At 35.7% G+C, this 25,603-nt stretch overlaps 1 protein-coding gene and 1 long non-coding RNA gene across 2 annotated transcripts in view; one reads left to right on the top strand and one right to left on the bottom strand.

Moving 5' to 3' along the window:
* The window catches only part of LOC136036228 (uncharacterized), a 52,316-nt gene extending 35,184 nt beyond the window's left edge, over positions 1-17,132 (bottom strand). The window contains exon 1 of the long non-coding RNA XR_010619668.1: positions 17,063-17,132. This is a non-coding gene — a long non-coding RNA (uncharacterized LOC136036228). The remainder of the gene's footprint in view (positions 1-17,062) is intronic.
* The window catches only part of LOC136036224 (uncharacterized), an 87,665-nt gene that overhangs the window by 20,592 nt on the left and 41,470 nt on the right, over positions 1-25,603 (top strand). The gene's annotated exons all lie outside the window — the stretch shown is intronic.

Raw genomic sequence — 25,603 nt, forward strand, 5'->3', positions numbered from 1 at the left:
CGAGTCGGGAAAAATTTTGGAGGGAGGCCAAACCCTGTAAGCTCCACACTGACACAACCTCTCTTAAAAAGCACTGTTCTTTAGTTTGTGAGGTGAATCAACTTAAACTTTTTGGTTTATTTGGTAAATTTAAACATAATTCATATTCTAAAACGTTGATATAACGATCAAATTATAACTGAGGTTACAAATAAACTGGAAAACTTGATCACTATACGGTAAGTAATTTTGGAGCATTCTATGCTCAGCAAAAGCACTCCCTAAAAATTTATTCTTCTGTGACGTGATTTAATATTTGTAATAATTCACTTCTACAAAAATCTTCATTACAAGAAATATTACTGGCCTTTGAAACTAACGACATGCGCCATTGAGATCAGAAGAAATGACATTTATTTCGGCACGAATGATCGTCAGAATGAAGCTTAAGAGAAAATGAAAATTTCCAGATGCGTTAGCCAAAGTGCAAAATCGAGTACCAACTGTAATGGGTGCGGTTTGCTTTTACAGAAGCATTGGCGATTTGCAGCTTCACTGACCGACATAAGGAGTAGACACAGTATTTCCCATGAATACTGTCACTTTCTTTATTGATCTTCCATATCATTGAGCCAATATGTCTTTGATTTAGTTCTTAGAAAGTGAAAATGACATTTGGAGTGTGAGACCAATTCATTGCCATTTTTATTTTCACGGTATTACATTAGCCTTATCAAAAATAGATAGTAAAAAAAATCTGACGCAAGAAGACCTTGTTCAAGCTTGATTTAATACAGCTACTCAGAAGGGTTACCCACGTAGCGGAAAGTGTCTGGGAGCACAGTTTTTTTTTACAAGTGATCCTGTCCATTGTTAGGCACAAGACATCATTCAGGCTGATATTGTGACTGAGGAGATTAAGTTTATTATTTTACCTATCTTATGGATTACCTCCCTAAAGAACATTACTAACCATTTTCCTAGGGTTTGAGATTCCTGATAATTCTTGTATAGTACTTGACAGGAGTGGAGTAAGTTGACCCTTTTAAAGAACGGGTTTCTACTTCAGTAGAAAGATTCGCCTGTTTGAAGGTCATCAGGATTTCAGTGTCAGAGATCTTATAATGTTCTCCGAAGCCTTCAGATCAACACATCTGTCTAGTTTGAACGACGAAGACCTTTCTTTAGTTTTGTCTAAACTATCGGCCACATCTCAAAAGAGAATAGTACGATGCTTGAGACTCTGGTGTTGTAAATTTGAGCTTTGATGTTGCGACTAATTTACAGTTTGAAGAACACAGCTCTCAGGAATCGTCTATGTACAGACTATCCCTTGGCTTACTTTGCTGATATATAATTGTTTCAAGCTTTCAAGCCACAGTTTTCAAGATTTGTCACTGGAACTTTTTGGCTTCCAATGACAGATCTAGAGAAGTTTCGGCAAGGGGGGCAACCTGTATCGGCCGCTGGTTTGTAGGGGCTGCCTGTTCGTAAGGTACTTTATGATCTGATCAAATAAAATTCAACCCCTATTTTCAAGCTCTAGAACGCGCCAGCACTTGCCTTGAAAATGCATTTATCTATGCCTGTATCAGTTAAGTGAATGGCGCGCTGGATTTGGAATCCTTTGGCCAAAGGGCAAGGGTTCGATTCCTGGTGTAGCCAGTTATTTGGTTTGAGTTGGGGGTCAGTGGCATGACTCTATAATCTCAGTCAGAGTCGACCCAGATTTAAATGATTAGGTGGAGAAACTTAGGGAAGGTAAGCAAAAAGGATGTATGATAGCACTGGCCGCCATACCCCCATCGCAATTTCCTGGCTAATGGACCTTGAGAAGGATATCAGCACCGCTGGTTTGGAAATAAAGAAGTTTAGTGCCATATCCTTTACCTATGTTAACTAGCTATTTCTAATGAAAGAAGCGTCAACAAATTAAAGTTAATTAAAAATAATCTTAGAAATAGGACGGCGAAGTAACGATTAACAAGCTTGAGTATCAAACAGTTCGTGGTAACGAACTGTAGTAAGAAGCGACCCGGCTCAATAGTAACCAAAACTCTAAAAAACGGAATTTTGATACTGATAGATACATCAAAAGAATCAGATTTTTATGCTAATTTTAAATATATAAGTTTCATTAAATTTAGCCTTACTCATCAAAAGTTACGAGCCTGAGAAAATTTGCTTTGTTTTGGAAAATAGGGGGAAACACCCCCTCAAAGTTATAGAATCTTAACGAAAATCACACCATCATATTCAGCGTATCAGAGAACCCTACTGCAGAATTCTCAAGCTCCTATCTACAAAAATGTGGAACTTAGTATTTTTTGCCAGAAGACCGATCACGGGTGCGTGTTTATTTGTTTGTTTGTTTTGTTTTGTTTTTTTTTTGCCCCAGGGGTGATCATATCGACCAAGTGGTCCTAGAATGTTGCAGGAGAGCTCGTTCTAACGGGAATCAAAAATTTTAGTGCCCTTTTTAAGTGACCAAAAATTGGAGGGCACCTTGGCCCCCTCCCACGCTCATTGTTTTCCCAAAGTTAACAGATCAAAATTTTGAGATAGCCATTTTGTATAGCATAGTCGAAAACATAGTAACTATGTCTTTGGGGCTGACTTACTCCCCCACAGTCCCTGGGGGAGGGACTGCAAGTTACAAACTTTGACCAGCGTTTACATACAGTAATGGTTATTTGGAAGTGTACATACCTTTTGAGGGGAATTTTTTGGTTGGGGAGGGGGGTTGATGGGAGGGGGCTACTTAGGAGAATCTTCCCTTGGAGGAATTTGTCATGGGAGAAGAGAAATTCCATGAAGGAAGCGCAGGATTTTCTAGCACTATTTAAAAAAAACAATGAAAAAATAAATATGAAAAAGTTGTTTTCCACTGAAAGTAAGAACCAGCATTAAAACTTAAAACGAACAGAGATTATTACGCATATGAGGGATTCATTTCTTCCTAAATACCTCGCTCTTTACGCTAAAGTATTTTTAGTAATTTCAACTATTTATTCTACAGCCTTTGTGATTTAGGGATCAATTTTAAAGAAATGGGACAAAATTAAAGCTTTAGCGTAAAGAGCGAGGTATTAATGAGGTGGCAAACCCCCTCATATAAATAATAAAAATATACGAATAAAGAAGTTCGTTACGTAAGTTATTTGTAAGCTACGTATATTTTTTACTAATAAAAATGTTCGTTAAAAATTAAAAATTCTAGTTGCCTTTTTAACTAACCGAAAATTTGGAGGGCAACTAGGCCTCCTCCCCCACCCTTTTTATCAGAATCGTCTGATCAAAACTAAGAGAAAGCCATTTAGCAAAAAAAAATTAATACGCAAATTTCATTTAAATTATTCATTTGCAGGGAGCCAAAAGCAAACATGCATTAATTCAAAAACGTTCAGAAATTAAATAAAAAACAAGTTTTTTAACTGAAAATAAGGAGCTACATTAAAACTTAAAACGAACAGAAATTACTCCGTATATGAAAGGGGCTGTTCCCTCCTCAACATCCAGCTCTTTACGCTAAAGTTATTTTATAAAGTATTTGCTAAAGTGTTTTATAAAGTAGAATTGAGAAAAAGAGTCAAACTTTGGCGTAAAGGGCGGGACGTTGAGGAGGGAACAGCCCCTTTCATACACGGAATAATTTCTGTTCGTTTTAAGTATTAATGTCGCTCCTTATTTGCAGTTAAAAAACTTGTTTTTTTTTTTAAATTTAATAATGCACAAGGAACAGGATATGGCTTCAATGCTTTCACATGACGACATTATAAGGACATTTGCTTAGGTGAAAGAACTTAAAAATAAGTTTTATTCTACAGGATAACAGTTAGTGTAGCCTTTATAATTTAAATTTTATATGTACCTGTAAAATGTTGCTACATGGAATCTTAGATTTTTTTACCTTAATATACATATTAGCAATTAAATAAAAGAATTTATTAATGTTAATGAAAAAAAGTAAATGGGCATGAAGTAAATAAATATATTCTTTAAAGAAATAAAATGATCAAAATCTAATATCAATAATGGGTTTGTTGACCCGGGAACACCTAATGTCATTCTTGCCACGGGCGCTGATAGGTTGAGATTCGCCCCTGCTGACTACAGTACGAAAGGTAGAACTAAAATCAAGGAAAGCTATGTAAACCTTTATTTGATTTCTGGTATCTTGTCAACAGAAATAGTTTAGGAATGAAGACCCTTTGAAGAAAACACGAAAAAATCTGATAACTATTTATAGAAAAGTATGCATCAAGTAATTGTTAGTGCTTGATTATCTCATACCAAAAATCCGATCGATTTTACTCCCCGCTCCTCTTCTTGCCCCACTTCTACTTCTTTTGACTCTTCCAATTCTTTTGACTCTTTGCCCAAATTCTACTTTTTAAAACAATTAAAAACTTTAGCGTAAAGAGCGAGGCGTTGAGGAGGGGACAACCCATTTCATATAAGGAGTAATTTCTGTTCGTTTTAAGTTTTAATGTCGCTCCTTACTTTCAGTTAAAAAACTAGTTTTTTTTTATTTAATTTACAATTATGAACCGTTGTAATGCCCACTTTATCCGCACTTTATCACCGGACGCTACAAACGTTCAATGCGAATTACATGATATGTGCATTTCGTTGCTTTATATTAATCCATTGCAGGATGGAGGGTGGGTGGTAAGGCTAAGAAATGCTCTTAGAAATGACTTAAGTCAGTGTTTATTATTATTTTAAATTAGTGTTCAAAGTCTTTTGTGTTTATTTCAAACAGTTTAAGTTCTTAACTATTACGTTTTCGACGATCGGTCTGACCGCGTGTCTGCATATTGGTCGATTTTTCTAGTAGAAATTTGGCTTCAAAAATCTCAAACGGCATAGAATAAATAGTTGAAATTGCTAGGATTACTTTAGCGTAAAGAGTGGGGTGTTGTGGCGGAGACGAACCCCTTTATATACGTAATAATTTCTTTTCGTTTTAGGTTCTAATGCTGCTCCTTATCTCCACCACAAAAAACTTTTTTTTATTTCTTTTCTCATTGTTCTTTTAAATAATGCTAGGATCCTGCGGCCCCTTCGTGGACATTTTCTTCCATCATGATAAATTCCTCCATGGAAAAATCCTTCCACGTAAAACCCCTCCGCCAGCCCCCCTTTAACGTGAAAAAGTCCCCCTGAAATCGTCTGTACACGTCCCAATAACCATTACTTTATGTAAAAAATGGTCAAAGTTTGTGACTCGTAGCCCCTCCTCCGGGGACTGTTGGGGAGCTAGTCGTCCCCAAAGACATAATTATTAAGTTTTTCGACCATGCTGAAAAAATGGCTATCTCAAAATTTTGATTAAGTAGCTTTAGGAATAAAATGAGCGTGGGAGGGGGCCTAGGGGCCCTCCAATTTTTTCGGTCACTCAAAAAGGGTACCAAAACTTTTCATTTCCGTTAGAATGAGCCCTCTCGCAACATTCTAGGACCACTGGTTGAGATTCGCCCCTGCTGACTATAGTATGAAAGGTAGAACTAAAATCAAGGAAAGCTATGTAAACCTTTGTGTTGATTTCCGGCACCAAATAATGTTAAATAGCATCCGTAGCGACAGTGTCATTACACGACCCCTAGTTTTGAGTAGCTGAGTTGACACCACAGGTACCAGCCGCATTACCGTTTTTGAGTTTATTTAATACGAGTTTAATCTCCTAAGGAGAAAATTGAGTTCTTTTTAGGGCAAGAGCAGCTTCTGCAGCAGTTGCGACAATTTCATAGTTAAAGTTTTCTGGTGGATCTGAGTTTAGTGTCTTTTCAAAGAAATCCCCCATAGAATAAGGCGCTGTGAGAGATCTTGTATAATTTCTCATTCGCGTCTTTCACTGTGTGCCACGAAATTTTGTCTGTTAAGATCGCCCAAGATTTCAAGTGCTTCTCAAATGCATTTCCTTGGGGAAGCTTCTCAAGCTTAGTAGCCTTACGAGCAATCTAGTCTTTCTGGTACTTGTAGAGCATGTAGATATGTTTTTTTCTTAGCTGTATGTAGAATATCCTGTTTCATCGCAGTTTTGTTCGTTATCTCCTCTTGATCATTTCTAATGCCTGGCTGATAATCAACTTCTTCGTTTTTCACTGCTTAAGGTGGATCTCCGAGGTTTGAAGCAAATTCTATTTCCTATAGCATTGAATACGCAACGAGATTTTCTCCTTTCTCATTGGCTTAATTGCTCTCTTGAGGGTTGTACCAGAATATTTAAATACTGTTAAATATTACGACCGGATTTAAAGGGAATTTAAATTTTTTTTCACGTGTCTAATTGGTAACAGCTGACCATTGAAATTTGGTTGGTTACAAGTCAGATAACAGTTTAGCATTTGAATTTTCACAATGGGCAGAAAAAAAATAAGAACAAATAAAGGATGGGAAAACCTGAGACATTGGTAAGTTCTATTCCAACGTTATTGTAGATTATATTACTTTTATTCATGTACAAGTTACATTTTCTAACAGTTCGTGGTAACTAACTGTAGTAAGGAGCGAAGGGGCTCAATAGTAACCAAAACTCTAAAAAACGAAGTTTTGATACAAATAGTTACATCAAAAGAATAGCATTTTAATGCTGATTTTAAATATATAAGTTTCATCAAGTTTAGTCTTACCGGTCAAAAGTTACGAGCCTGAGAAAATGTGCCTTAATTTAGAAAATAGGCGGAAATACCCTCTAAAAGTCACATAATCTTAACAAAATCACACCATCAGAGTCAGCGTATCCGAGAACCCTACTGTAGAAGTTTCAAGCCCCTATCATAAAAAAGTTGGAAATTTGTATTTTTGCGAGAAGACAGATAACGGGTGCGTATTTTTTGTTTTTTCTTTGTTGTTTTTTCCTCAGGGGTGATTGTATCGACCTAGTTGTCCTAGAATGTCGCAAGAGGGTTCATTCTAACGTAAATTAAAAGTTCTAGTGTCCTTTTTAAGTGACCGAAAAACTGGAGGGCACCGAGGCCCCCTCCAACGCACATTTTTCTCCAAGGTCACCGGATCAAAATTTTGAGATAACCATTCTGTTTAACTCAGTCAAAAACCTAATAAATACGTCTTTGGGGATGACTAAATCCACCTCAGTTCCCGGGGGAGGGGCGGCAACTTATAAACTTAGACCATTGTTTACACATAGTAGTTGTTAATTATGAAGTGTACAGACGTTTTCAGGGGGACTTTTTTGTGTTGGGGTTAGGATGGGTCGGAGGGGGGGCAGGATACGTGGGAGGATCTTTCCATGGAGGAATTTTTCATGAGGGAAGAGAATTTCCATGAAGGGGTCGCAGGATTTTCTAGCATCATTTATAAAAAGACAATGAGAAAATATTTTTTTTCAACTGGAAGTAATGATCAACATTAAAACTTAAAACGACCATAAAATATTACTTAACCGACATTCTTGTTGAAGGTTTTCGCCAAAGTGAAGCCATGCATAGCCTTCAGTATTTACAATACATGGAGACGGCGATTCTAGTGTTTTTTACAAGCTAAGACAAAGTGTTTCATACGGATCATATATCCAAAAAGAAGAATGTGCCAATCACGTGACCAAGAACTATACAAAATACCTCCATAATGTTGTGAAGACAAAAAAAGGGATGCACAGCAAATTTCTTTCAAATGACATAATTCTAAAGCTAACCAAAAATCTACGAGGTGCAATAAAAAAGAACTCGGCTGATGGTGGGTCTGCCGAAAATCTAAGACAACTCTTACGAAGAGGCCCAGAGCATGTGTTTGGTAATCATAAACAGTGTGATTCTGGCTGTGCCAAAAAGAATGGGGTCTTAGAAACTGTGGAGAACCGCTATAATAACCTTCCGAAAACTATTTTGGAGGATGTAAAAGCTGGCGTGGAAAATATTTGTAAAAAAGCGGACTTATTAAGAAACGATGCAACGACCAATCTTGCCGAGAATTATATGTCTGTTGCAGTGAAATTCGTCGGCGGAAAACAAATAAGCCGCTCGAAATGTTGGTCATACCATGCTAGGATAAGTGGAGCAAGCCTATTCTACTCCTTGGGCCCGAAATGGCAATCTTCTACATGGAAAAAAACATTTGGCTACAGTCCTTGCAAAATAACAAAAGAATACACGGTGAAAACTTCTAATCTTCGGAAACGGACAAAAACAAATAAGAAAAGATATTACGCAACCATGGGTGGGAGATTTCTGGCCAAAAAGAAAGAGAATCAGAGTTTGCCTAAAGGCGATCAAAATTACGGACCAAATTGCAACAAGCCTGATATGAATCCAGAGGAATTTGAAATCGCAAAGGCTGATTATGTTGCAAAAAATATGAATCTGGATGGAGCCAAACTGCAGGAGATCTACGTAAACACAAAGGGGCAAAATGATAACTGGATATTTGAGAGGAGCAAAAGGATTACTGCCACTTATTTTCATAGAATAGCTTCTCGAAAAAAAAATACTCCAACCGCACCCATAGTCAAGAATATCCGAATTAATTCTAATTTCAAATCTATTCCAATGCTAAGGGGAATTCTACTGGAGGCTATTGCACTGACGGCGTACGAGCAGAGAGAGGGAGTATCATTAATAAAAGGAGATCAAATGGGACTACTCATTCATCCAAATATCCAGTTTCTTGGAGCTTCTCTTGATGGTCGCTTAGAAAACGGCACACCAGTTGAAGTGAAGACTGTCCATAATATTCCCAGAGGAATAACCATAAGGGAAGTGGCATCCCAAAAAGGATTGGTAAAGAACTTTTTCCTATGGTCACACAATTCAAAATTGGAGTTAAAGAAAAATCACAAATACTATGCTCAAATTCAAGGTCAGCTAGAAATCACCAATCAAGAAGAATGTCACTTGGTGGTATATCACCATGAGCATGATGTGGAAATTTTAACTATTCCGAGATCAAAAGAGTATTTTTTGTTTATATTACCAAAGCTTCAGGAGTTTTGGAGCGATTGTTTACACTTACGGAGATATTAGACTCGCGATTGATTAGGAACATGCCACTTAGAGAGCCTGCCTTAGTCCGGGCTGCAGCAAATCGCGGAATGAAACGGACTTTGGAGCCAGAAGACAGTGGATGTGAGAAAATTACTTGGTCCGACACTGAAAGTGAATATTGAAAGTGGATTTTTCATTGACATGTGAAGAGCATTGACATGCGAATAGTATAGAAATTGTTTAGGGGTCATAATGTATTAGTAGCAGTATTATTAACCTTAACCTATTAGGGTTGTTTGAATAGTAGACTATTATAGGTTAACTATTAGTGTTGGTGAATAGCATATAAATATTAGTAAGTAAATTCTATTTGAGAAATTTCAGCATTCTGTCGAAGTCCAAACCATGTTGATAAATAAACTCTAATTACGTTGAGATTTAGTTGCTACTTTAGGCACTTCCAGGTAAGCTAGGACAGCTAAATTTGGCAGGCGTATCAGGGAGCGGACCAGATTAAATTGGAAATAGTCATTTTCCCGATCTGACCATCTGGAGGGGGTGGGGGCCGGTTAAGTCGGCCGGTTATTAACTTACGAACGGGTGACGGGATCTTAACGAAATTTGATGTTTGGAAAAATGTTGCGTCTCAGAGCTCTTATTTCAAATCCCAACTGGATCCGGTGAAATTGAGGGGGGAACCTAAAATCTTGGAAAACGCTTAGAGTCGAGGGATCAGGATGAAACCTGATGGGGAAAGTAAGCACAAGTCCTAGATACACGATTGACCTAACTAGAACGGATCCGCTCTCTTTGGGGGAGTTGGGGGGGGGTTAATTCTGAAAAAATAGAAAAAATGAGGTTTTTTTAACTTAGGAAAGAGTCATCAGACCCCAGTGAAATTTGATGTTTGGAAGGATATCATGTCTCATAGCTCTTATTTTAAATTCCGACCGGATCCGGTGACATTGGGGGAGAGATGGGAGGGGGAGCCTAAAATCATGGAAAACGCTTAGAGTGGAGGGATCGGGATGAAACCTTGTGGTAAAAATAATCGTAAGTCCTAGATATGAGATTGACATAACTGGAACGGATCTGCTGTCTTCGGGGGAGTTGGGAGGAGGATTGTTAATTCTGAAAAATTAAAAAAATAAGGTATTTTCGAGTGACGAAGGAGAGATTGGATCTTATAGAAATTTGATATTTGGAAGGATATCACGTCTCAGAGCTCTTATTTTAAATCCTGAACGGGTCCGGTGAAGACGAAGTTGGGGGGGGGCCTAAAATCTTGGAAAATGCTTAGAGTACAGGGGTCGGGATGAAACTTGGTGCTGAAACTAAGTACAAGTCCTAGAAACGGGATTGACATAACTGGAACCGATCTGTTCTCTTTGGGAGAGTTAATGGGAGGGAGGGTTAATTCTAAAAAATAGAGAAAATTAGGTATTTTAACTTATGAAAGAGTGATCGTACCTTTATGAAATTTCATATTTAGAAGGACCTCGAAACTCAGATCTCTCATTTTAAATCCCTACCAGATTCAGTGTCATTAGGGGGGGGGGACCGGCATTACTGGTACGGATCCGTTCTCTTTGAGGGAGCTAGAAGTTGTTAATTTGGAAAAATTAGAAAAATTGAGGTGTTTTTAACTTAAGAATGGGTGACCAGACCTTAATAAAATTTTATAATTAGAAGAAAATCAGGTTTCAGAGCTCTTCTTTCAAATCCCGACCAGATCTTTTGACATTGGGGGGGAATTGGAGGGGGAAACTGGAAATCTTGGAAAACGCTTATAAACGGCGTAGATACGTAATTGCCGTAACTGGACTGGATCCGTTTTCTTTGGGGGAGTTAGGTGGTGTGGTTCAGTGCTTTGGTGAGTTTAGTGCTACTGGACGTGCTAGGACGATAAAAATTGGTAGGCATGTCAGGGAGCTGCACTAATTGACTTGTTACAGTTGTTTTCCCCGATTCGACCATCTGGAGGGCTGAAGGGAGAGGAAAAATTGGAAAAATTGAGGTATTTTTAACTTACGAGTGGATGATCGGATCTTAATGAATTCTGATATTTAGAAGTACCTTGTATCTCAAAGCTCTTATTTTAAATCCCGACCAGCATTAAGCCTCTGATTTTCCTTTTAAAGCAATCTATTGATTCTTAGAATTTTGCTAGAGCTCCTATCATTTGAGCTCTTGGCTCTTCTTGACCTTGTCACAAGTGCCATATGAGCTCTTAGCTCTTGTTTTTGATGAATAGTATATAAATATAAGTAGTTTGAAAAATTTATTAAATATCCCTAAGGGGTTTCCTTCCTCCCTTACCTGTATTTATGACCCCAGGGCAAGGGTGCCTAATGTTTATTATGTACCTTCAGGAACATATCACTTTAAATGACATTAATTTAATAAGTATATGCATTACTCCGTAAAGCAAAGTATATGATTACCCCGGTTCCGAACCGGGGTAATCAGTCATTTATGAACGAGCTTATAAATCATCAACTATATGAGATGATGGAGAAAAACCAAAATATTCTAAGATACGGCACTATTAGGAATAAAATGAGATCCCGTGGAACTAAAATGGACGAATATCCGACGAATACAACTTTAGATTTAAAAAAATAATGTTCGTATATTTTATAGCCCTACAATCGGCGTTTCTTTACTTTTAAGAGCCAATAATGTCTAAAATAATGTGTTTTAAAGAATAACGTTCTTTTTAAAAATAATGTTCATACATTTTATAGGTCTACAATCGGTGTTTCTTTACTTTTAAAGGCCAATAATGTTTAAAATGATGTGTTTTTAAGAATAATATTCTTTTTAAAAATAATGTTCATACATTTTATAGGCCTACAATCGGTGTTTCTTTACTTGTAAAGCCAAACTGTTATCTGCTTTGTAACCTAACAAATTCCAATTCGTATGGTGTTAAAATGATATTGCCTCAAGGTGTTGTTGCCAATTATACATGTTTTCAACTTCCTTTTAAATCTGGTCTTAATGCTAAGGAGATGTCAACATTCTTAATGATATTCTGGCAAACCCCTCAAGGAGTGCTTAAGCCAATGAGAAAGGAGGAAATGTTGAATACTAAGAATTATTGCTAAAAATCATCTGTTATAACTACAAACTTAAAAATCTTTGGGGTTATTTGTCGGTATAAGATCTACAAAACGACACAAAAATCAAGGCTATATGATTAGTACAACCCTTTTAAACAGTAAAGGAAGAATATCTTAAATGACAAATTTTAAAGGAAACTGATGATAATAAAAAAAAAATTCACGGCCAAAATATTTTAAATCTTGCGGCAAATGGAGAGGCTACTTTACAATTCTCTACGTCTTCTAAAAGTAATTTTATTGCTACTTTTAAAAATTAGGGGTGTCCCCACTAATTAATTTTTTACGAAGCTCTAAAGAAAAAAAATGCAACTTTGTTCGGCCTATTCATGTCAAAGCTTTCAATGAAGCCACGGTAATTTTTTCATCAAAGAATCTGCTCGTGTCTGTTGTTAATACGCATTTCACTGCTATAGGAAAATAGCATTGGCTTCAAACCTCGGAGATCCACCTTAAAGTCTAACACTTCTTTAGCTGCTTTAAATTTCTTCAAAATGTCTTGTTCCACGCTGAGTTGCCTTTTGAACGCAGCAGAAGAGCCGAAAAGCGCTTGGAGGCATCAACTGTAAACCACTCGCGAATCCATCGATTCTGCTCCTATAGAGAGTTATGTATTTTGTTTTCTTAAGAATTATATATCTGTAGCCGGTAAGGCTAAGGTAATGCGGCAGCAAAGGAGCCATTCATCTCTAGGAAACAATCATTCGGGGGGATGGAGGAGAACTTGAGAGCTTAGACGACGCTAGCTCATAGAAGTCTTGGTCTTATCGTTATCTTGGCCTTGTTTGTCAGTGTATAAGAGGAGTTATCTGCCTATGCTTGTTATTAATTGTCTTTTTCAGTAGACAAGATACGTTCAAATGCTACTAAGCCTTCTGGGTGAAGATATTGAGAGCAATGTCAAACGATTCTCTTCTTCAGGCTACACAAAACCTTTTCAAAGAATTCCACAGTAGAATAAGACACTGCGAGAGATCGTGTATAATTTTCCATTCGAAGCTTTCGTGCCTTTGTGTACCACGAAATTTGGGAAGTTCGATCATGCAAGATTTTAAATGCTTTTCGAATGTATTTCTTTGGGGAAGCTTCCTCAAGTTCAGTGGCCTTACGAATAATCTAGTCGTTCTGGTGCTTTTAGAGCATGTACTTATATTATTTTCTGAGTTCTTGGCCTCGTTTGTCAGTGCATAACAGAAAATATCTGCTTATGCTTGCTATTAATTGCCACTCTCAGTAGACGAGATGCGTTTGAATGCTACTATAGCTTTCTGGGTGAGGCTATTTGAGAACAATGCCAAACGTGTCTCTTTTTCAGGCTGCATCAGACCTAAGAGTGTCTGCGTTTTCTCAGTACCGTTGCTAGTACATCCCTTAAGGCACTTTTGTGCTATTCCGGCGATCGTCACAGTATATCTGCTAATTTTTTTCGTTATAAGATGCTTAGAACCAAGCTGATTTAGCGTCAGGACATTTCATGCATCGCATTGATGCTATCCTGGTCAGCAATGTCTAAATCGGTATACCCTTGTGTAGTTTTGGGTTCAATAGGAATAGTAAATGGGGTCCCATTCTGTATTGTCAGTTCAATTCATAGCAATGAATTTCAGGAGAAAGGCTAGTAACCCAATCAGCCTTAAGTGCATTTGGTTCTCTGATGGCGAGTCATTTAAGCAGAGGCTTGTGAAATCAGCTATATGTGTGCCAAAAGATGGATGGAAGCGTACTTCAGGCAAGCACCTAAACGTCTAAGGGAAAGTTTTCCAGGTGAAATGATAAGATCAATTTAAAAATTCGCCCTAATTAAACGGTAAAACTACTGGCTAAATTAAATATTGCCTCTGTTAATAGAAACCAAAATTTTGCGAAATTTTGTATTTCATGCTGATTCTTAATAGATAGATTGCCTTGACCTAGAATATAACCTCAACTAGTTCTGGTGTAAAATACCTTGTAGGATTTTATAAAAGGAGGCCTCCCCTCAAAAACAAAACAAAAAGGCACGATGTTAATGAAAAACGTATTTTTTTTAAAGAATTTTATTTTATGCAACCCTAAAGAGTTATTGCAAGACCTAAAGTGTGCAAAAATTACTCTGAGGAGAGAGCTACTCTCTTCCTCAACTCGCCTCTGTCTGTCTCAAATAATTAATCAGACAAACCATAGGTCCATCCCCCCAAAAAACACCATTGATCGATAAATAGGAGTTGCTTTACAGTTGTATTAAATAACTAGATTTCTTGTTCTTTATATTTTCCCATGTCCTTTGCATAAAATCATATAAGTTTGATATAGCAGATGTTTAAATCACTATTGTCACAGTAATGAACACCTAATAAAGACTAAACTGAAATATCGTGCGTTTATTGTCATTATATTTGTTGATTAACCGTATCAAAGCTACTTGATTTTTTCTAAACCTGAGAAAGTGAAATACCATTTGGAGCAAGTTATAAATTCAATGTTATATTTGTCATCAAATATATACTGATGACTCATATTGTCATCAGTATCATATTGAAAACTTGATCTGTTAAGGTGGATGCAGCAACATAAATAATGAGTAGAAAGAGGCAGGAGCAAGAGTGTTTAAATCAAACACCGCACCCTGTTTAGTTTTGACTAGACCAGAAGATGGAGTAGGCCAAACCAAAAAAAAATTTCTTTTCAGGCATTTCAATTTATAACTGTAAGTTTTTGGGAGGCGTTAACCCTGTACCAGCTTTGCTTAGCATTTACGTTGCTCCCTGAACTACCCCGTATACTACCCCCAAGCCACCTTCCTTTTTGTTTTTAGCTTAAACGGTCTTGACTTAGAGTATTGCACTTAAAATACACGCTCTTATTACTGTATTACTGTTATTACAGTATAACTGTATAAAATATTACTTCTTAATACGTTCTTATTACTTATTGCACTTAAAATCACGACGCTCTTATTACTAGTGTTTGTCTACCTTGTTTGTGCTTTTGTGACAAGAAAAAATTGATAATAAAATTATGTGAGTTCTGATAAAAATCTTTTAGCTCTGTATGATATTTCAAGAATTAAATTTACATTTTTGAAAAAAGTAAGTAGCGAAATTCAAAATCTAAATCACACAGAAAACTAATAAAGAGCAGGTCACCCAAAAATAATTTATTCATGTTCTAATAGATACCGTGGTTTACTGAAAGCACAGGAATTGCAATGTGGTTACAAATTTTGACTTCTTTTGTCTCTAAAAGACAATTAAAATACAAATTCGGAGCAGCATGACAATGCAGCACGCGCGAGATAGAGCTTTCTACACTTTCTGTAATTGTTGGGATTTTTGTGAAAATCCCGATGAATCTCTGGTCAGAGAGGCTACTTGAAGGGTGAGATATGTTTGTCAGAACGCTGTCCAATTTACGCGATAAGTCATTAATCTTGGACACAACTGTGGCATTTACGGTAAAATTAGAGGAAACAGTATCATTGGCTTTCGAATAAAGTAAATATACCACTCGATGCCTTTTGTAGTGCTTTTTATTAAATATAATAATATATTTAATATTAAATATAATTTTATTTAATATAATAATTTTAAAAATATATTAAATATAAATTATATAATAATTAAATATAATAATAAAAAAATTTTTAGGTCATAAAAAATGACCTAAATATGAGGTATAAAAAAGGCTTAAAACATTGGTCTCAAACTTTATAACATTGGACTCAGACTTACCGTTCCATTATAAATCCATTTTTTTAATGATATATTATCCACAAGCAGTGATTTTCCACGATTAAATTGGATAAATAAATTTTACCAATAATATGGCGTTTTCTTCTTCCTTGTCACCGAAATTTCAATTAAAGCATGCGTTTTCCGTTTTTTTTACAAAATAATAGAATATTTGAAATTACAAATCTGTAATAGTTTAGAAACAAATTTGGGGTATATATTTGCACATCAGGGGGGTGGGGGTAAAGCATAGCATATACTAAATACGTAAACTAACCATTCCTGTATTTAATATAGTTAAATTTATAGCAAACAGTATAACTGGCGTTCATAATAGCCGGCTTTCATATTTTCGACCAAAAACACATGCTTTTGTTTAAAATTCGACGTCAAGGAAGAAATAAAACGTCATAGCATTGGAAAAATTAATTCAGCCAAATTAATATTGGAAAATCAGCGCTTGTGGGTTATATAACATTAAAAAATGGATTTATAATGAAACAGTAAGTTTGAGATCAATGTTATAAGGTATTTAAGGTTTGTTCTTAATGTACTTAGCATTTTTTATAGCCTACCCCATATTTAGGTCATTTTAAGAGGTCAAAAAGTGCTTAAATCTGAATTTTCAGTAGAAGCGATTATTATATTTGTAAAGAGCCTAAAAAAAGGCATTGAGTGGTATATTCACTTTATGTGAAAGCCAGTAATATTGTTTGCTCTAATTTTACCGCATTTACGGCCTTTCCTATAGTTGAGACTTCACATGGACTAAGAATAACAAATTTTGGGATTTTTAGGTTTTGCTTGCCAGCAGCAACTATAGTTTTACGCAAGTTAAGAATATTATCTTCATCTTTAGAGTGAGTCACCATTCGGGTTGTAACACTTAGTTCGGCATAAAGAACTTTCTTTGCTTGGATGATGGTATCGCGATCAAAATAAGCGACAGCTGCCTTTTGGATTAACTCTTGCCTAACTCCATCAGCTAGAGATCGGCTTAAAAAGTTCAAAACAGGATTCAAATTAATTTGTCTTCCAATTTACACTGACCAAATGCTTTCTAAAATTAACCTGCCTCACTCCTTTATTCCACCTTCCCTCTCTCCTTCCTCCTTTCCTTTCTTTTCTTTTTCTTTCCTCTCCCTCTATTCCATCTCTCCTTACATTCAATTAAGCCCACAGAATATCAAATATGTGAAATCAATAGATGTTGACACCTTGATAAACCGCCACACAAGTTTTAATTAAAACTGGTATTTTGCCAAATACTGCGAGATCTAGCAAGTGGGATTAAAATTCATACCTCAGACTATCAGGTATGTGAAAATGAAAAATAATCCGATTAGAATAGACGTTGACACCATGAAAGCTAGTTCACTACTAATACTAGTTCAGAAAGTCCACGTTTTTGTAGATAGGAGCTTAAAACTTCTACAGTAGGCTTCTCCGATTCGGCGAATGCGATGGTATTTCCTTAAGATTCTATGACTTTTAGGAGGTGTCTCCTCCCAAAAACCGAAGCGTCGGTCTTATTGTTTCTTTAATAAAAAAAAGATTCAAAGAAAATACTTTTCTCGCAATATACTTCCGTTTATTATTGACAATTAACTAAAAAAGACTTTTTCCACAAAATAAGTTTTCAAGGAAAGTAAAGAGCTCCATTAAACCAAGAATGAGGAAAAATAAAAACAAATAATCTACCAAGCGTAAAACCAAATAAAAACAAGAAATCAGCATCAATAAATAAATGAAATCGAAAACAAACAGAAATTATAACAAATAGCCGATTTAAACTCAAAACAAGCAGAAAATAAACTGATCAGGTTCATAAGAAATCAGGTTCATATTATGCACAGAGTACATTTTCTTTTTTTGTTTTTTTGTTTGTTTGTTTTTAATTTGTCATTTATTTCGCTTTGAGTTAAGATACTTTGAAAAAAGAAAGACAAGTAAAGATTACGTTTTTATTGAGCAAAATCTAGATAAACAGCTCGACTAATTCACTTTGAGCTGAATTTAAAACTCGTTTTTTATCCAGAAAATATCAGACACCACATATTACATACTCTTAAAGCGAAGCAAAAATAAGCAACTTGGGAACAAAGGTAACTTGGGAGTTTACTCTCTCTACTTTCTTGCTTTCCTTACAAGGGTATCCGGAATGTCCCAAGAGTTTGGGTCAAGAATCACTCATATGACATGCAGAAGATTAGAAAGAGTTTTCAGATTGAGTCTATTGCAGAGTGGGGTCTTTGTCATTTTAAAATCAGAAAACTGACACTTTTCCAATCTGGAAAAAAATGTCAGGTGTTGCTATGGAAACCGTCGTCGTACACATTTACATATAATATAATTTATTATAAGTTTAAATTTTGAGCAGTTTCCACGGAAATATCCAAAAGACGAAGATCAAATTATGCCGTGGGGCCATATAAAGTTTTATGGAATGGGTGGTTGTATACACTTAAGATGGGGGTCATTTGACTTGAAATTGGAAGTTATATTGCCCATTATAAGAGTAAGAACTGATTTGATAGCAACAAGTCCCCTTTTTTCACGCCAATAGTCTCCCCAAACCCCTCCAACCAATATATACTTCGGAGGGGACCCGTTAGATTGGTAATCAGAAGTTCTATTGCCCTTTTTAAGAATAAAAGTGATCAGAGTGCAGCTACAATCCCCCACACGTCCTCGAAAAGCATCCAGTATAAGTTTTGAGACACTCCTTTTATTCAGTATAGTCCATAGCCCATATAACAATGCCTTTGGATTTATATAAACCGCTTGAGTCTGGATGTGAGTGTTGCATTTTATGCCCATTGAGAATTTAGGGTTTGAATGGAAGGGATGGTTATTTAAACTTTAGAGGTGACTCATAAGTTGAAATTGGAAGTTTTAGTTCCTTTATAAGAGTCGAAAGTGATGGATTTCAGTTAGACCTCCTCAAATTACCCCTCTTTTTACCAAACACAAATATCACAATAACAACTTAAATTGTTAAGTTAGTTTTCATTTAATCTTAAAGTAACATTTAGTTATAAGATTTGGCTTTTAAGCATAAAGACCAAATGGAAATCTATGGGGGGTTAGCTTACACAATAGCCCTAAAAATATAGTTTCAAGACCATTCAGCTATGCTTAACAAAATGGCTGTCTTAAAATTTTTATTGAAAGTGCTTGGAAAATTATGAGCTAAAGAGGAGGGCTGATTGCACTCCAAACACTTTTGAGTCTTAAAAAGGGTACTAGAACTTTTAATTTCCAATCAAATTAGCTCCTTTAAATATAAATGATATTACTAGCGATGATAGAGCAGTGCTCCCTGTGACATTACTTATATCACCTTTTAATACTTGCATGTGCATAGTTTCTTTCCTTTAATTGTATCTCCCCTTAAACGTTTCAACATAATGCCCTTAATGTCATTAGTTACAGTAGTTGTAGATGTAGCATTAAAAGTATATACATAGTGTCTTCTGGCTAGGTCAAGATCTGCCACAAATTACCCTGAAAGATCTATCTTAATAATGTAAGCTGTTATTGTGATATTTGCGCGTGGCGAAAAGACGAGTAGTTAGGGGGGGGGCTAGTTGACCTCAATCACTTTTGACTCTTAAAAGGGAACTAGAACTTTCAATTTCAACCAAATGAGCCAATTTTAAAGTTTGTACAACCATCTCTTTCATAAGAATTCTAGCTTCCCCAGGGGTAGAGCTCACAACCCTCGTCCCCAGGTTCTGGTGGTACACATAGTGGCTTCAGGCGAGTTCAAGATCCACCACAGCTTACCCAGAAAGGCCTAACTTAATAATTTAAGCCGTTACTGTGATGTTTGTGCTAGGTGAAAAGAAGGGTCGTTAGGGTAAGTCTTATCGATATCCATCACTTTTGAGTCTTAAAAATGAATTAAAGCTTCCGATTTCAACCTAATGAGCGATATAACCACCCTTTCTATTTGAACCCTAAATGCCCCAGGGACATAACATTTTTTGTTACATCGTTTAAAAAAAATTGGGCATTAACATTTTTTTACATCGTTTTGTTTTTGTTTTTTTTCGATTAGGTCTCCATCATTTTCTATATTCCTACTTACTCCGCGGGAGCGGGGCATTTTCTGCGGGGGCTATTTTCTGGGGAGTGGCGGAATAACTAAAACATGCTTTCTATGACTAAAAATTCAGTTTGGTGTAAGCCAAAGATCAGTTTTCAACACACAGGTTAGAACAAGTTTTCGTTAGAATATTAACGCTGCTGATGAATATTAACGCCAAAGTGAATTAGTTGAGCTGTTTATCTAGATTTTGCTCAATAAAAACGCAATCTTTACTTGTCTTTTTTTTCAAATTATCTTAACTTAAAGCAAAATAAATGACAAATTAAAAACAAACAAGCAAAAACAGAAAATGTACTCTGTGCATAATATGAATTTGATTTCTTATGAACCTGATCGTTTTATTTTCTGCTTGTTTTGAATTTAAATCGGTTATTTGTTATAATTTCTGTTTGTTTTCGATTTCTTTTATTTATTGATGCTGATTTCTTGTTTTTATTTGGTTTTACGCTTGGTGGATTATTTGTTTTTATTTTTCCTCATTCTTGGTTTAATGGAGCTCTTTACTTTCCTTGAAAACTTATTTTGTGGAAAAAGTCTTTTTTTTAGTTAATTGTCAATAATAAATGGAAATATATTGCGAGAAAAGTATTATCTTTGAATCTTTTTTTTATTAAAGAAACAATAAGACCGACGCTTCGGTTTTTGGGAGGAGACACCCCCTAAAAGTCATAGAATCTTAAGGAAATACCATCGCATTCGCCATATCAGAGAACTCTACTGTAGAAGTTTTAAGCTCCTATCTACAAAAATGTGGAATTTCTGAACTAGTAGTGAACTAGCTTTCAGTACTGAACTAGGTTTCATGGTGTCAACATCTAAACTAATCGGATTATTTTTCATTTTCACATACCTGATAGTCTGAGGTATGAATTTTAATTCCACTTGCTAGATCTCGCAGTATTTGGCAAAATACCAGTTTTAATTAAAACTTGTGTGACGGTTTATCAAGGTGTCAACATCTATTGATTTCACATATTTGATATTCTGTGGACTTAAATTGAATGTAAGCAGAGATGGAATAGAGGGAGAGGAAAGAAAAAGAAAAGAGAGGAAAGGAGGAAGGAGAGAGGGAAGGTGGAGTAAAGGAGTGAGGCAGGTTAATTTTAGAAAGCACTTGGTCAGTGTATAATGGAAGACAAATTAATTTTGAATCCTGTTTTGAACTTTTTAAGCCGATCTCTAACTGATGGAGTTAGGCAAGAGTTAATCCAAAAGGCAGCTGTCGCTTATTTTGATCGCGATACCATCATCCAAGCAAAGAAAGTTCTTTATGCCGAACTAAGCGTTACAACTCGAATGGTGACTCACGCTAAAGATGAAGATAATATTTTTAACATGTATAAAACTATAGTTGCTGCTGCCAAGCAAAACCTAAAAATCCCAAAATTTGTTATTCTTAGTCCATGTGAAGTCCCAACTATAGGAGCGGCTGTAAATGCCACAGTTGTATCCAAGATCAATGAGTTATCGCGTAAACTGGACAGCGTTCTGAGAGACATATATCACCCTTTAAGTAGCCTCTCTGACCATTCACTGGTCTTGCCCCAAAGTCATGACTCAATGCCTAAATCCTCGTATGCTGTAATTCTAAAAAACCCTCCAAAAGAGCTAAAAGGCCCAACTGAGCGCCAAGCATATATAGACAGTCTTTGTCCCAGCCCTGGTAGCGATGTATCTGAGCTACGCCGTGGCAAGAATGAATGGAAACTTATCGTCTCGTCTAAAGAAACCGCTAGTCTAAATGTTGAAAATGCAAATCGTTCTGACCCCACTCTAAATGCTACACTTAAGGAGCCTGCTTTTGTTGCTGTTATTAAACAAGTACCGGACGAACTAGTCGACTCGTCACTAAAGGAGTTAATCCCAAAATGTATCAAAACAGCTAAGTGTGGTGCGTCACGCACATTCAAAGTGTATTTCAAATCAAGAAAAGACTTAGATCAGTTCCTTCAATAATAAAAAAAACTAGTTTTTTAACTGAAAGTAAGGAACGACATTAAAACTTAAAACGAACAGAAATTACTCCGTGTATGAAAGGGGCTGCTCCCTTCTCAACGCCCCGCTCTATACGCTAAAGTTTGACTCTTTCTCTCAATTCTACTTTATTAAACAGTAAAAACTGTAGCGTAAAGAGCAGGGTGTTGACAAGGTAGCAGCCCCTTTCATACACGGAGTAATTTCTGTTCGTTTTAAGTTTTAATGTTGCTCCTTACTTTCAGTTAAAAAAACGAGTTTTTTGTTTATTTAATATAACAGAAGAAAGTGATCAAATTCTAGTCAAGACTAAATGTTTACTTTTTGTGTCACAATACATAATAAAATAACGCTTCAGGGCTGAATAAAGAGCAAATTGAGTCATTTGTGATTAATTGGAAACTATATGTGATTTGAACAGTGTGCTTTAGTCCTAAAAAAATTGACGGCAAATAAAAAATAAGTTACTATCATAATCAAGATTACTGGAAAGAACTAGCGAAAACACTGAATATTTGACTTCAATGATATTAATTCTCAGAAATTTGAGTAATTCAAAATGTTACTTCACCGTGTTTTAGTCTTATTTGACAATGATATAAATGAATAGGTTTTAGATCGCTTACGGTTAGGGGAGAGATGAGGGGGCAGTAGCCAAACTCCTGTTTGTTGCAATATTTAACTGTTTTGAGTTTGACTTGAATATTCAACTTGATTTTTACTCGTTTTAAGATTTATCCATTAATCACTATGTTGTATTTGTGTTTGATATGTTTAAATAAAAAAAAAAGTTTTTTTGATTGAAAATAAGGAGCGACATTAAAATTAAAACGAATAGAAAATATTCTGTATGTGAAAGGGGCTGTCCCCTCCTCAACGCCCCACTCTTTACGCTAAAGTTTGACTCTTTCTCTCAATTCTACTTTATAAAACAGTAAAGAAAATAGCGTAAAGAGTGGGGGGTTGAGGAGGGAACACCCCCTTTCATACACGGAGTAATTTCTGTTCGTTTTAAGTTTTAATGTCGCTCCTTACTTTCAGTTAAAAAAAACTTTTTTTTATGTATTTATGTTTTTTTCGGTTACTTAAAAAGTCAACTAGAGGTTTTAACTTTTACCTAACGTTTTTATTAGTAAAAAAAATATACATAACTTACGAATTAACTTATGTAACGAACTTCTATATTCGTATATTTTTTATATTACAATTTTTTATTGTTTTATAAGTGGTGTCGTGAGAAAGAGTCAAACTAAAGCATAAAATGCGGGGCGTTGAGGAGGGGACAGCCCCTTTCAAATACGAAATTAATTTCTGTTCGTTTTAAGTTTTAATGTCGCTCCTTACATTCAGTTAAATAAACTTTTTTTTTAATTTAATTTCTGAACGTTTTCAGTATGCATGTTTTGATTTTGGTTCACCGTGCACGAATAATTCTAACGAAATTTGCATGTTAATTTTACTTCTTTTTTTTACTAAATGGCTTTCTCAAAATTTTGATCGGACGATTTTCAAAAAAAGGGGTGGGGGTAAGGCGGCCACTGGAACTTCTACTTTTATTTGCGAACGTTTTTGTTAGTAATAAATATGCATAATTTAAAAATTAAGTTAGGAAACGAACTTCCATATTCGTATATTTTTATTACGTATATGAGGGGGTTCATCCCCTCGTCAATATCTCGCTATTTACACTAAAGTTTGAATTTTGTTCCAATACTTTAAGAATGAGCGCTGAATCACAAAGACCGTTTAATTAGACTAAATAGCTCTTTTGAAATCACTAAAAATACTTTAGCGTAAATAGCGAGGTATTGATGAGGGTTCAAACCCTCTCATATACGTAATAATTTCTGTTCGTTTTATGGCTCTCTCTAAATTTTGATCCAGTGACTTTGGGGAAAAAGTATCGTTGGAGGGGGCCTAGTTAGCCTTCCAGTTTTTCTGGTCACTGAAAAAGGGCACTAGAAATTTTAATTTCCATTAAAATGAGCCCTCTCGCTACATTCTAGGACCACTGGGTCGATACGATCACCCCTGAGAAAAAAAAAACAACAAATAAACAAGCATCCGTGATCTTTCTTCGGGCAAAAAAACTAAAATTTCCACATTTTTGCAGATAGGGGCTTGAAACCTCTACATTAGGATTCTCTGATACTTTGAATCTGACAGTATGATTTTCATTAAGATTCTATGACTTTTAGGGGTTGTTTTCCCCTTTTTTCGGAAATAAGGCAAATTTTCTCAGGCTCATTACTTTTGATGGGTAGGATTAAACTTGATAAAATTTATATATTTGAAATCAACATAAAAATCCAGTTCTTTTGGTGTTATATATTAGTATCAAAATATAAATATTAGTGTCATTTCCTTAGAGTTTCGGTTACTATCGAGACGGGTCGCTCCTTACTACAGTTCGTTACCATGAACTGTTTCAAAATGGTAAACGTTCATATCTTGCTACCCTTCCCCCAGGGACAGCGGGGGATTAAGTCGTCCTCAAAGACATAGTAATTAGGTAGTTTGACCATGCTGAACAAAATGGCTATCTCAAAATTTTGATCCAGTGACTTTGGGAAATAAAATGAGCGTGGGAGGGGGCCTAGTTGAACTTCAATTTTTTTGTTCGCATATGACGGACACTAGATCTTTTAATTTACGTTCGAATGAGCCCACTCAGGAAACGTCTGTATGTAATCCCCCATGAAAACGTCTGTATGCTTCTCAATGACTAATACTATGTAAAAACAATGAGCAAAGTTCATAACTTGTAGCTCTTCCTCCAGGAACTGTGGGGGATTAAGTCGTCTTCAAGACAAATTTATTAGATTTTTTGACTATGCTGAACAAAATGCCTATCTTGAAATTTTGATCTGATAACTTTAGGAAAAAGTAAGCGTGGGAGGGGGCCTAGTTTCCCTCGAATTTTTCAGTCACTTAAAAAAGATACTAAAACTTTTAATTTCCGTTAGAATGAACCCTCTGACGACATTCTAGGACCACTTGGTCGGTACGGTCACCCCTGAAAAAAGAAAAAAATTTGCATCCATGATCTTTCTTCTGAAAAAAAATACAAAATGCCATATTTGTGCAGATAGGAGCTTGAAACCTCTACATTAGGGTTCTCTGATGCTTTGAATCTGATGGTATGATTTTATTAAGATTCTATGACTCTTAAGGGGTGTTTTCCCCCTTTTTTTTGGAAATAAGGCAAATTTTCTCAGACTGGTAACTTTTGATGGGTAGGACTAAACTTGATGAAACTTATATATTTAAAATCATTATATAAATCCAATCTTTTGATGTATCTATTGGTATCAAAATTCTGTTTTTTAGAGTCTTGGTTACTATTGAGCTGGGTCGCTCCTTACTTGCAGTTCGTTACCGCGAACTGCTTGATTATTTATTTTAGTCTTGTTTGTTTTGGGTTTCATTTATTATTTAATAGTTGCTTCTGGTCGTTTTGAGTATGAAATAAAATAAATATAAAAAACAATTTTTTTTTCAATTGAAAATAAGGAGTAACATTAAACTTAAGACGAACAGGAATTTTTCCGTATATGAAGAGGTTGCCCCCTCCTTAATACCCTGCTCTTCACGCAAAGGTTTTAGTACTTTTAAAAAAGGTTCCTATTCTAATTAAATGGTCCTTGTGTGTCTGGATTCGTTCTAAAAGAATTAGGACAAACAGTCGAACTTTAGCGTAAAGAGCAAGGCATTGCGGAGGGGGCAACCCCTTCATATACTGAATAATTTCCATTT

This window comes from Artemia franciscana, chromosome 15 (assembly GCF_032884065.1).
Source record: "Artemia franciscana chromosome 15, ASM3288406v1, whole genome shotgun sequence".
In the NCBI taxonomy this organism is placed as follows: Eukaryota; Metazoa; Arthropoda; class Branchiopoda; order Anostraca; family Artemiidae; genus Artemia; species Artemia franciscana.